Raw genomic sequence first — 12,092 nt, 5'->3', positions numbered from 1 at the left:
AAAACTGTTAAAAGCTGTTAACTATTTTTTTTTAAAAAAAAATAGAATTTTAATTCAACTTGTTTTCATTAAATATAGGGAATATTGTTTTTATTCTGGAAATATTGGAACAATATTCCTGATATTTAATTAAAATCATAATGATGTCCCTCCCAACTTTCCAATATGAAATTAAAATGTGGATAAGAAGGAAAGGCCCCAGAGGCTTGATGGTGCATTGAAAATATGTGGATAGAAAATAATGGTTAAAGTTTAAAGGGCAGATGTCCCACTGCACTGCAGGAGGAGCTCTCTAAATCCCCAACATGGTGCCAGGGTCCCTGATGACTCCTTTCCTGGTGCCCACCAAGGGTTTTCAAAAAGTAGGCAGCATGAGGTGGAGCTTTTGCCCAGCAAGGCTTCTGATTGGTCATTGGCCATTTGATTGGCTTTGTAGACTTTAAAAAATGTTGCTTCAGCAGCAGTTTACACCACAGCACAAAGGTCTTCACTGTGTGACTGAAGATAAGCTGAAGCAGCAATTCTATGGCAGGCTCCACCTCCATTTTGTGGCTGCACCTACCATGCTGTGCCAGAATTCCAAAGGCACCCACAGGTTCAAAAATGTTGGGGACAGCTGCTTTAAATAATGGGTGGTAAACCTGACTTCTGGAAGTAGCAATATTGGAAACAGGAATCATGAAATGGAGGAAGAAGAAGCATTGGATATTGCTGATCTGATACTTGAAATACTGAGCATCTTATTTGGTCTTATTGGCCATTAACAGATGGCCAGCTCAGGGTGGCATCAAGCCGATCTGGAAGTGAGCCAGCCAGAAAAGGAGCACCCGGAAGCATCCCGACAGCCCACAGAAGAGGAAGAGGCCACGGGCACCCCAGGGAATGTGTAGAGCACTCATGCATCCTATCTATGGCTCCCTGGGTGCCTACCGGGCATTTCCCAGCTGTCCATATGGCCAGGGAGGTACTTCAGAGGCACCCCAGCAAAAAGGCACCACTTTGAAAGTGGTGCCTTTTAAAGCCGTCTCCCAGTAAGTCAGAGCAGTTTGGGGGCAAGACAGGGATGGCAGGCAGATGTGCACATATAGACAAGCTTTTTGGGGGCACTCACCTGCCATCCCTGGGGTGGCTTAAACTGCCCATCTGTAAGCCGCCATTGAGCATCTTTTATTTCATGCATTTTTGTTGTTGTTTTTCAGTCACACAGTCGAGTCCGACTCTGTGACCCCATGGACAAAGTCATGCCAGGCCCTCCTATCTTCCACCATCCTCCGAAGTCTGCTCAAATTCGTGTTTGTTACATCAGTAACACTGTCCAGCCATCTCAATTTTTGCCATCCCCTTCTTCTTTTGCCTTCTGTCTTTCCCAGCATCAGGATCTTCTCCAGTGAGTGCTCTCTTCTCATTTGGTGGCCAAAGTATTTGAGCTTCAGCTTCAGCATCTGACTTTCCAGGGAACAGTCTGGGTTGATTTCCCTTAGGACTGACTGATTTGATCTTCTTGCAGTTCAAGGGTCTCTCAAGAGTCTTCTCCAGCACTGCAGCTCAAAAGTATCTATTCTTCTGAGCTCGGCCTTCCTTATGGTCCAGCTCTCACAGCCATACATTACTACTGGGAATACCATCGCTTTGACTATACGGACTTTTGTTGGCAGGGTGATGTCTCTACTTTTTATTATGCTACTCAGGTTCGCCATAGCTGTCATCCCAAGGAGCAAACGTCTTTTAATTTCATGGCTACAGTCACATCTGCAGTGATTTTAGATCCCAGAAATGTGAAGTCTGTCACTACTTCCATGTCTTCCCCTTCTATTTGCCAAGGTGTGATGGGGCCAGATGCCATGATCTTAGTTTTTTTGATGTTGAGTTTCAAGCCTACTTTTGTGCTCTCCTCTTTCACCCTCAACAAGAGGTTCTTTAGGTCCTCTTCACTTTCTGCCATTAGAATGGTATCATCTGCATATCTGAGGTTGTTGATGTTTTCCCCAGCAATCTTAATTCCAGTTTGTGCTTCATCCAGGCATACCAAGCATAATGAGTCTCAAAACAATTCAGACTAGAAGCAAACTATTAAAACCGTGCTAAAATATCAACCCTTCATTAAAAACCTGGCTAAAAAGATATGTTTTGCCATTGGCATTAAAAATGCAGTAAGAGAGACATCAGGTGGGCCTTAAGAACATTCCATAGACAAGCTACTACTGTTGAAAAAAACATTTCAAAATATTTTTTTAAAAAAACTCAAAACCTACCAAATAGAAAAGCAATCTCAATCTTATATAAATGTTAGTTGCAAGTCTCAGATGCCACCTTGCCGAACTATACCAAAACCTGGTCCAAGGACCTAAAAATAACTATCTCCCAATGCCACTAGTAAAATCTTTGGAGTTCTAGAAATTTCAAATCTTCCAATATTAAATTAAGAACTCAACTCTTTAAAACCATCACCAGATGGTACCTCACTCCTAAACAATCCTTTTATATTCGCTATCTACCCTCCCCTAATAGTTGGAAAGGGTGCAATATGCAGGGTACATACCTCCACTGTTGGTGGGTCTGTCCTCAGGTCCTTCAATTCTGGTCCTCCATACAGCAATTTATTGTACAAACCCTCAGTATCCACAATCCTTTGTGACCAGAACTCTTCCTTTCAAATTTATGGTCTCTCTATCCTTATAAACTTTCTAAAACTCACCTCTTGGAATACTTTTGGGCAGCAGCCAGACTTCTTATCACTTCCTCTTGGAAAACATCTAAACCATTACCAATAACAAACTGGCGTCTACTACTTCAGGAATTCTGCATATTAGATAAACTATCAGACCCGAACCTAAATCCAGACTCTGCCAATTACAATTCCCATTTTGAAACCATCTGGTTTCCTTTTCTTGAATGCTTGGCTCCACACAAGGAATATGCAACTTTCCTTGATTCTGTCTGTTTTTTAAAGTTTTATTGATTTAAACTACAATAAAAAGCATTGCAGATGATACATAAAAGGAGGGGAAAAGAAAGAAAAGGGGACTTTAGAGAGTGGGGGGGGGGGGAAGCAACAGCAGCCAGTACAAATATATCAGTTATAATTCCACCTCCCAATATATTACTCAAATCTTCCTACCTACAAGTATAAAAATCTCTTTAAGTAAACATCCTTTATTCTCTTATTGGTGTAAAAGAAAAAAACCCCAATTCTTATAATAAACTAGTAAAGCAATATAAGACCAAACAATTCTTCTTAAACACGAATTAAATATAACCAATTCATAAGGAAATTTTTTATAAGACTGTCTCAACATCAAATTACCTAATTTAACTTAAACCTATAAAAAGCACATATTAGTTTATTAATTTAATCAAATCCTGATTAAAAGGAACACAAAAAGTTATTTCTTTGTTCACAGCAAATTACATAAGATACATTAAATACAACAATCTATCTCCATCTAAACCATTTCTCCTGCTAACATATTAATAGCAGCTCTGCCATATTACCAAAACTATCAAATTCTGCAGCCTTTATACTGTCTGGCTTTTCTCACATCATTAGAAACAGTCTCCCTAAATATGCAAACTGTAAATAGATTTACTATCTAGGAAGTTATGCTAATAAACCTCATTAACATCATTTCTTCAGGATCTCTCTTGATCTTTTAATTTTAAACATCTGTTCTTTAATATTAGTTACATGCTTGCTTATTCGGCAGGAAGAGAGAAGGAAGAGAAAACAAGGGAGGAAAAAATGAAAGGACCAAAGCCTTTCTTCCCAAAAATTAAAAAAAATAAGTTCCTTTACTTTCTACACCTGAATGGTATCCAAGGCAGTCTCTTTATCCCTTTGTCCACAGGTTATCTTTTGAGTAACGCCTTTCATTTCTTGGTCAGAGTTCTTTATTCAGTCATTCAGTAAAGCAGAAGCAGAAAAACCAAAGTCCTTTTTACGGAAAGATTTCCAGATCCAAATGCATTGCTCAAAGTGGAGCTTTACTCTTCTCAGCATGTCCTGCCCGTTCAACCACAGGAAGAAGAATTCATTGCCATTTTCCCTTCTCCTCTTGAGTGGTTTTAAAAGTGCATCATAAGAGACCATCTTCTTTCGCCTTTGTTTGTTTCGCATAACAATTTCCCTTTCTGTTTTCATTGCCATCGAATCGCTCTCCTTGATGCAGAACCCCTGTAGATTAGCTATTTCATTAGTTGTCGGATCTTCTTTGCTCAAATCATTAGCAATGGGCATAAAATAATCTCTAAGAAGCTGCTTAAGTGAAATCAAATCTTCCTTTAAAGATATAATAATAGAGGAAATATCTTTTCCATGTGCCATTCTGTTAGAAAATGCCATACTCAGCTTGTACACTCAAAAGTCAGTCTCTCAAGTCAGATTGTATTTTCACTTGCTTCCTGTTGAAGGTATTCTTTCAGTTAAAGTCAGATAAAAGAGACAGAGTTCTTTTTCTTTTTTTTCTTTTTCTTTTTTTGTATATCTTTTGTGTTCAAATCATATTGCAAATTCTTGGTAATCTCTATAATGTATATTCAATTATCCGGGTCAATTTTAGTAATTATAGTCAATCCAATTCAAAAGGTTAAGACTGCTCCTGTTGGTCCAGCTTGGAGAAAGCTTTATAAGAATGATAAAAGCAATATATTCTGAACAAAAGGCAAGGTTGTGTGTGAATGCAGATCTTACAGATGAAATGAAAATCAGCAAAGGTACTAGACAAGGCTGCCCGCTTTCACCATTGTTGTTCATAATGACTCTTGAAATTTTATTGATGCAGATTCAAGAAGAAAAAGATCTAGAAGGATTACAAATAAAAGGCTATACCTACAAGTACAGAGCATTTGCTGATGATATAATGTTTATAAATGAAAACCCCATACAAGTTACACCTTTGTTATTAATGAAAATACAAGAGTTTGGGGAGTTGGCGGGACTTTACATAAATAAAGAAAAATCTAAAATTTTGTGTAAGAATATGCAGATAAATAAACAATTACAAAGACTAACGGGCTGTGAAGTTACCTCTAAGGTAAAGTACCTAAAGGGAGAGATAACAATGAAAAATATTGATTTAAGAATAATTATGAGAAGTTATGGCGAAGAATAGAGGAAGATGTGCTAAAATGGAACAAGCTCAATTTGTCATTGCTGGGCAGAATAGCTGCAATAAAAATGAATATTCTACCAAGGATAATGTATCTGTTTCAAACTATTCCCATTGTGAAAGATGCTAAACAGTTTGATAAATGGCGAAGGAAAATTTCAGAATTTGTGTGGGCTGGGAAGAAACCAAGGATTAAAATGAAAATATTGACAGATGCAAAAGAGAGAGGTGGATTCCAATTACCAGATTTGAAATTGTATCATGAAGCAGTTTGTTTAGTATGGATGAAAGAATGGATAATGTTGTTAAATAAAAAAATTTTTTAATGTTGGAAGGCCATGGAAAAAAATTTGGCTGGCATTCATACTTATACTATGGAAAAAAGAAGATGGATGGCCTTTTCTCTCACCATTATATAAGAAGTAATCTACTAAATGTATGGATAAAGTATAAGAAATATGGTGATGAGAGGAGACCTTTGTGGATAGTGCCAGCTGAAGTGATAAAGATAACAGCTAAAACAGCCAAAGAAAAACGGCTATCATACAATCAGCTACTAAAAATACAAAGTGGAAAAATAGAACTGAAAACTGCAGAAGAACTGAGTTACAAGTATGATTGGTTTCAAATGCAACAAATAAAAAGTTTGGTGGAGAATGATATCAAAACTGAAGGAATAAGGAAGGAGCAAACAGAAATGGAAAGAGTTCTGCTTGGAGATTATGAGAAATTAATTTCAAAAGTATACAAATTACTTTTACAATGGTTTACAGAGGATGAAGTAGTGAAATCTCAGATGATAAAATGGGCAATTAATGTAAATAAAGAAATAAAGATGGAATCTTGGGAATATTTGTGGAAAAATTCTATGAAACTCGCAACATGTCATAGTATTAAAGAAAACTGTTTTAAGATGATGTATAGATGGTATATGACTCCAAAAAAATTAGCAAAGATGAACAACAAGATCCCAGATAGGTGTTGGAAATGTAAAAAGCATGAAGGTTCTTTCTACCATATGTGGTGGACTTGTGAAAGGGCTAAAATGTTTTGGCAAATGATTCAGCAAGAGATTTCTAAGATTTTGGGATATGAATTTAATAAAGTGGCAGAGACTTTTCTGCTGGGATTACAAATGGAAAAATTTCCAAAAGAAGACAGAACTTTAATATGGTACTTGCTCTCAGCTGCTAGGACATTGTATGTGCAGCTGTGGAAGCAAGAAAAAATACCAGAGAAATGGGATTGGATTACAAAAGTTATGTCATGGAGTGAAATGGACAAATTAACAAGAAAATTAAGAGACTATGATTTGGAACTTTTTAAGTTGGAGTGGAAGAAATTCAGAAGATACGTAGAAAAAGAGTGGAAAATAAAAGGACATTGGACAATCTTTGATAATGATTAAGGTTTTTAAAATAAGAATATAACTGTTGGTTGTTGTTTTTTTCTTTAATAGTTAAGCGTACCTTTAATATTTGTTTCCTTTAAGTAAATAACACTGGCGGGGGTCAAGTAACGGGGGGAGGGGTGGGGGAAAAGTAAGATATGGGGTAGAAAGTTTTTTTCTTTTACTTTAAGTTTTTATAAGTTGTAGATATAGTTTTGCTACCATATGTTACTAATAAAATTGTTTATTACTAAAAAGACTGCTCCTGTTGGTCCGAGGCCACTTGGAATCCTCCGTGAGCTAGTCTTTTGCAGTTATGCAGAGTGACCCATCAGGGGGTAAATTTAGGAAAAAACACCTACTTGTTAAGTAGAATCATCGCTTTAGAAGTGGAAAGATGTTGATTTAAAGATGTACTGGAGAAAAGGAAAGGAAAGCATAAAAGCGACCGGGAGTTCTTTTTGTGTTGCTTTCGTAGCCGCAGAGGCTCAGGACGCACAACGAGCATAGGGGGCAGTTGCCACTATCCCCCTCCCCCACTGTGGGGTTCCCATGCCAACAGAAAGCCCTCCAGGCTTTCCCTGCAAGGGTCTTACATCCGTGAGACCCCTCCAACGACCAGACTTAGAGATGTCGCAGAGAGAGCTCTGCAGACAGCTCTGAAGCCAAGATGACAGATCCCGGAAGTCAACTTTCCTTGATTCTGTAAGTGGAATTTACTGAATCTTTGGTAAAAGTTTATTACATATTGTATGAATAAGCTATGTAAATTGCTCTCTTCTAGAATGTATTATATTTTCTTTTGTAATGGTCAACTATGTGATAATGAGTGTAACTTCTAACAAAATATTGTACTTTGTGTACCTTCAATAAAAAAAATATTTTTTAAAAAAATAAGTCTACATCAGCGGTGGCCACACTTGCTTAATGTAACAGCCACATTGAATAAACATCAGATGTTTGAGAGCTGCAATACATGAACAAATATTACACACATGTCTTTATTAAAAACTCGTAATCCTTTTTTGCACAGAAAGATAAAATACATATATATGCACTTTACAACACAACTATTCTAGAAAGAGACTTTAAAAAAAGCTGAGAATAACAGACTCCATAAGACTAGCATATAGAAAGGTTAGGTTGTTGTTTTTGCACCAGTGGGAGAAGGAAACACACATGTACCATATAAATCACTGGCCATTATTTGTATCATTGTGCATCTCTCTTTGGCTTGACATCAAGGTTAGTAAATACAGCTTCTACAAGACCTATGAAGTTAAAGTGGAACCCTGCACCACCCTTTAAAATTCCATCCCTCCTTCCAGTGGCTCCCTCAGTTCTTGCACTATCTTTCCCTGCTCTAGGTCTTCAGGCAACCCCTGCGGTGGTGGTGAAGAACTTTCAAGGCTGCCTATTTCCCCCTCCTTCCCTGCTTCACACACAGTGGAAACAGTTTCCTGTCCTTGGGTCAGCACTCAAAGGCTGACTAAAGTTCCAATGCCAAGCATGCTTACATGAAAGTAAGCATGCATCAAGTTCCTCCTTGACTTCCAGGAGCCGCACAATATGTGTGGAAAAAGCCACTCCTGGTTTACATCATGTTATATGCTAATTTTTTTCAGTCCTGTCTATAAGTTTGAATGGTTTTCTCCCATTTCATTGTATCTGAAGAAGTGTTGTCACGGCTGGGGCCGGGTCAGGCAAAGTCCAGGGGCAGTCCGAGGTCTGTAGCCAGTAAGCAGGAGGGTCCGAGGCGCCAAATCCGAATCACTGTACAAGTATCGCAGGTCCGAGGTCCAGAAGCCGAGGTCAGGGAGTCCAGAAGTCACAAGCCAAAGTCAGGGAGTCTAGAAACCAAAGTCAAGCCGGAGTGGATGCTAGAACATCAGGGAGATGACTAGTTGCTTCCACAAAGCCTCCTCCCAAAGCCTACAGCTATATAGCCCTCTGCTGGCTGTTGCCCATTTGGGCTAATTGCTGGCTCAGAGAGGCAGCCAGGATCCTGTTGCAACTCAAGCATCCTTGCTCTTAGAAGGGCCAGAATCCTCCCAAAACTCAGGGCTCAGGGAGCATCTTGCTTGTGAGCGTGCCGCCCTCCTCCGATCCCTGAGGTCCTGACGGAGGCGGTCACGCACACGCGCCACCCAAGAAGGCGAGGCAGGGGGGCTGGGATCTTCTCCAGCAGGAGGCAGGGGCACTGGTGCAGGTGGCAGGGGCACAGTTTCTTCTGCAGGCTCAACTTCCTCTGCAGGGTCCCCAGCACCCATGACATATGTACACACAAAAGCTTATACTCTGTTGGACTTAAAGGTGCTACTGGACTTTATTCTGATGCTTCAAGTTCAGACCAATACGGCTACTCACCCAGGGCTGGCCCACCCACTAGGCAAACTAGGCATTTTCCTAGGGCATTGGCAGGGCAGGGGTGCCAAATTCAGCCTCTCCCCATGCCTCGGACCCTAGGCAAATCTGTATTTGCCTTCTCCTTCCCTCATCCCTTCATCAAAATTTTTGTGTCCTGGAACGGCAATGAAGCACGTGCTCCTGGGCTCTCTAAAGGTCGACCCCTCACACCGATCAGCTGATTGACGGATAAAACTGCACTGGGGGCTCCTATGCTGCCTCTCGAGCACGCTCAATATCAGTACCAAAGCAGTAGTGGTGAGCCAGCCACTGAAACAGCAGCCACACCACTTTCTCATCTCTACTTCCTTCCCACGCAATCTGGGAAGGAAGTGGGGAGGAGAAAGTGGCGTGGCAGCTCTTTCAGCAGCTGACTCACCACTGCTGCCCCAGCGCTGATTTTGAGCACGTTCAAGAGGCAGCATAGGAGCCCCCAGCCCTTGGCATGGTTTTACCTGTCGATCAGCTGATGGGCGGGAGGGTCGGCCTTTAGAAAGCCCGCGAGTGTGCGCTTCACCGCCACTCCCAGGCATTAAAATTTTGATGAACGGACATGGGAGGGAACAGAGGAGGAGGTGGAGGTGCCACGGAGGGGGGGGGGGGCAAGACTGCCTGGGGTGCTATGCACCCTAGGGCCAGCCCTGTACCCACCTGGATCTATATCAACCCCCAGTTTGTTTATTTATTTATTTTGAATTAGAAAAAAAACCCAGTTTATTAACAGTACCTATACTGGGGAAGCCATCTTTTGTGTCAATATGGAATTTTATGTGGGCAAGCAAAGCATAGCTATGTCCAGGGGTTTTTTTGTAGCAGGAACTCCTTTGCATATTAAGACACACACCCCTGATGTAGCCAATCCTCCAAGAGTTTACAGGGCTCTTAGTTCAGTGCATACTGTAAGCTCCAGGAGGGATGTGTGGCCTAATATGCAAAAGAGTTCCTGCTACAAAAAAAAAGCCCTGGGCCATCTCATTGTTTCCCACTTGTAGCAAAGAATGGGAGTATTGAATGTTGATAACTCTCATGGTCTTGCCACATTCAGGATCAGCTGAAGAGCATCCATACCAGCACAAAGCAAGTGCATTCCTAAGAAATTTTATTGTTGAAGTGGGATTAGTCTCAGCAAATGCCAGACAGTTTTTCTTTCCCATCCCAGGCCTTGCCTTCAGGACAGCCTGTGTCGGAGAGATCCCAGCTTGCTGCAAGGCCACATCTGAATATTAAAAATTCACATCATTAAGAAATTATTTTAACATACCTCTGAGTAGCCACCATAGTACTCAGCTTTATTTCACCAGATATTTAAATGGAGTCGAGTATAGAAAAGTACGTATGCTGAATCAGGCACATCTCCGCTTTTTTATTGTTTTGAATTTTTTTCCAGCATACAAATCCGTATACTTCTGTAGCCAAAAGAAAATCTAAATTTACATTACCAGAGGCACATATCTCTTAAAAAACTTGGAAGTAAGAGCCTGTTCCACTCCTAACTACCAGTCCTGACTTTAGAAAGGAGATTCATGTCTAACCTGCCCTTAATGCCTACCTGATGGAATGCCTTGGCTGCTGAGCTCAGTAAGGCACCCATACATATAGTTTGTCAGAATGTATAAAATAAATCTGTTCAGGTGTGCATTTTCACAGATGAAACGGAATTGGGGCAAACTGGAATTCTATAGGAGAGTAACAGTGTTAACATTTAACAGTATTAAAGATATCAGTGTTGACATTTTAATTGCCTGTGTTTTCAGCAGTTCCTCCCCACACTTTCATATTGCATTGTTTATTGGATATATTATACTGTTTTATATTCAGTTGCCAAGTTATGTCTAATCAGCAGATACTGAAATCTGCAGTTTAGGGCCACACTAACATAGATGGTTCTACAAATCTGGGGACTCTCCATGTTTGCAAAGAATCTGAAATTGTTAAAAAAAATCAAATTTGGGGGTTTAAATTCCACCTATTACCTTTTATTCTTTTTGTATTTTAAGTTGACTGCACTGGGGAAGTCATAAAAAGCGGGGAGGGAGATGGGAAATGTGATGCAATATTTTGATGTTTATTTTTGGATGATTATTGATTAATGTTGCTGAATAATAAAAATTGTTTTACTTAAATTCCATCTAATATGAAATGGTTATCTGTGCAGACAGCATACTAACCTTTGTCACTGTCATGTCCCACCTTCTCACTTGGTCAACCCCCGCCAATCACCATCACTGGGGTGGACTCCTCTTTCCCTTTTGCTGGAGATCTCAGAATAACAGAGGGAAGAAGGTTATGTCACCACTCCTCTGTCCCAGCCTGCTAGCAGCCTTCTCTGTTTCTCTCTGCTCAACATGCTCCACTCAGAAGGGTCACCAGTGAGCTCCTCTTCAACCAGCCCAGTTGGCCCCTTTTATTCCCCCCTCAATCACTCTCCCTCTCCTCCCTGGCTAACCCCATCCCCAAATAAAAACCTTGATGCCCTGCTTCAGGCCTGGATGGGTCTGACAGGTTGCTTTTAAATGCAGCTGGCTGCTGGCACATTCTTAGGCTGCACTGTTCTGTTTCATCTCAGGGCAGGGCTGGCTCACCATCTCTGTGAGTCATTGACCCAGTGTTTTCTCAAGCCATCAGCCAGCCCTGCTATGCTTCATCAGCCTGGCCAGATGTGGAGCTTTGCCATCTTGCAGTTCAGCTGACAGCCTTCTCTCTGTGGGTCTTGGATCATGCATGGCCGGGCCTGCTACTGAAGCAGAGAAATAACAAGGTCCACACACTGCTGTGTTGAAATGATTTTCCTTTGGCACCAAGGCAGAACTTAGCCGGCCATAGGCCTCCAAACTGACTAAGTTAAAATTATTTTCATACAGACCATTTTTATTCATACAGGCACTGGCTTATCTCACTCAGCATTCTCCACCCTCCTGTCTCCATGCGTTATCAGCTTTAACAAGAAGCTTCTCTGAGGCCTCTTTGTTATCTACTTTACAACCTTGAATTCACACCCATTTGGGCTATGTGGCCTCTAACGAACATTGCATCAGACACTCTCCTTTCGAAGGCATAAGCACGCCTCTATTCATTATTATAGGGGTAGTAATTAATTATTCAGGGGTCCCCCTTCATTCCCCCTTTCAGTCTTTGAAAGCTTTTTTTTAAGTCTGAAGGAGACTGACCATCATCATCATTAAAAAAAATCA

The sequence above is a fragment of the Heteronotia binoei genome, chromosome 8 (assembly GCF_032191835.1).
Source record: "Heteronotia binoei isolate CCM8104 ecotype False Entrance Well chromosome 8, APGP_CSIRO_Hbin_v1, whole genome shotgun sequence".
In the NCBI taxonomy this organism is placed as follows: Eukaryota; Metazoa; Chordata; class Lepidosauria; order Squamata; family Gekkonidae; genus Heteronotia; species Heteronotia binoei.
Note: the sequence above shows the minus strand (reverse complement) of the source record.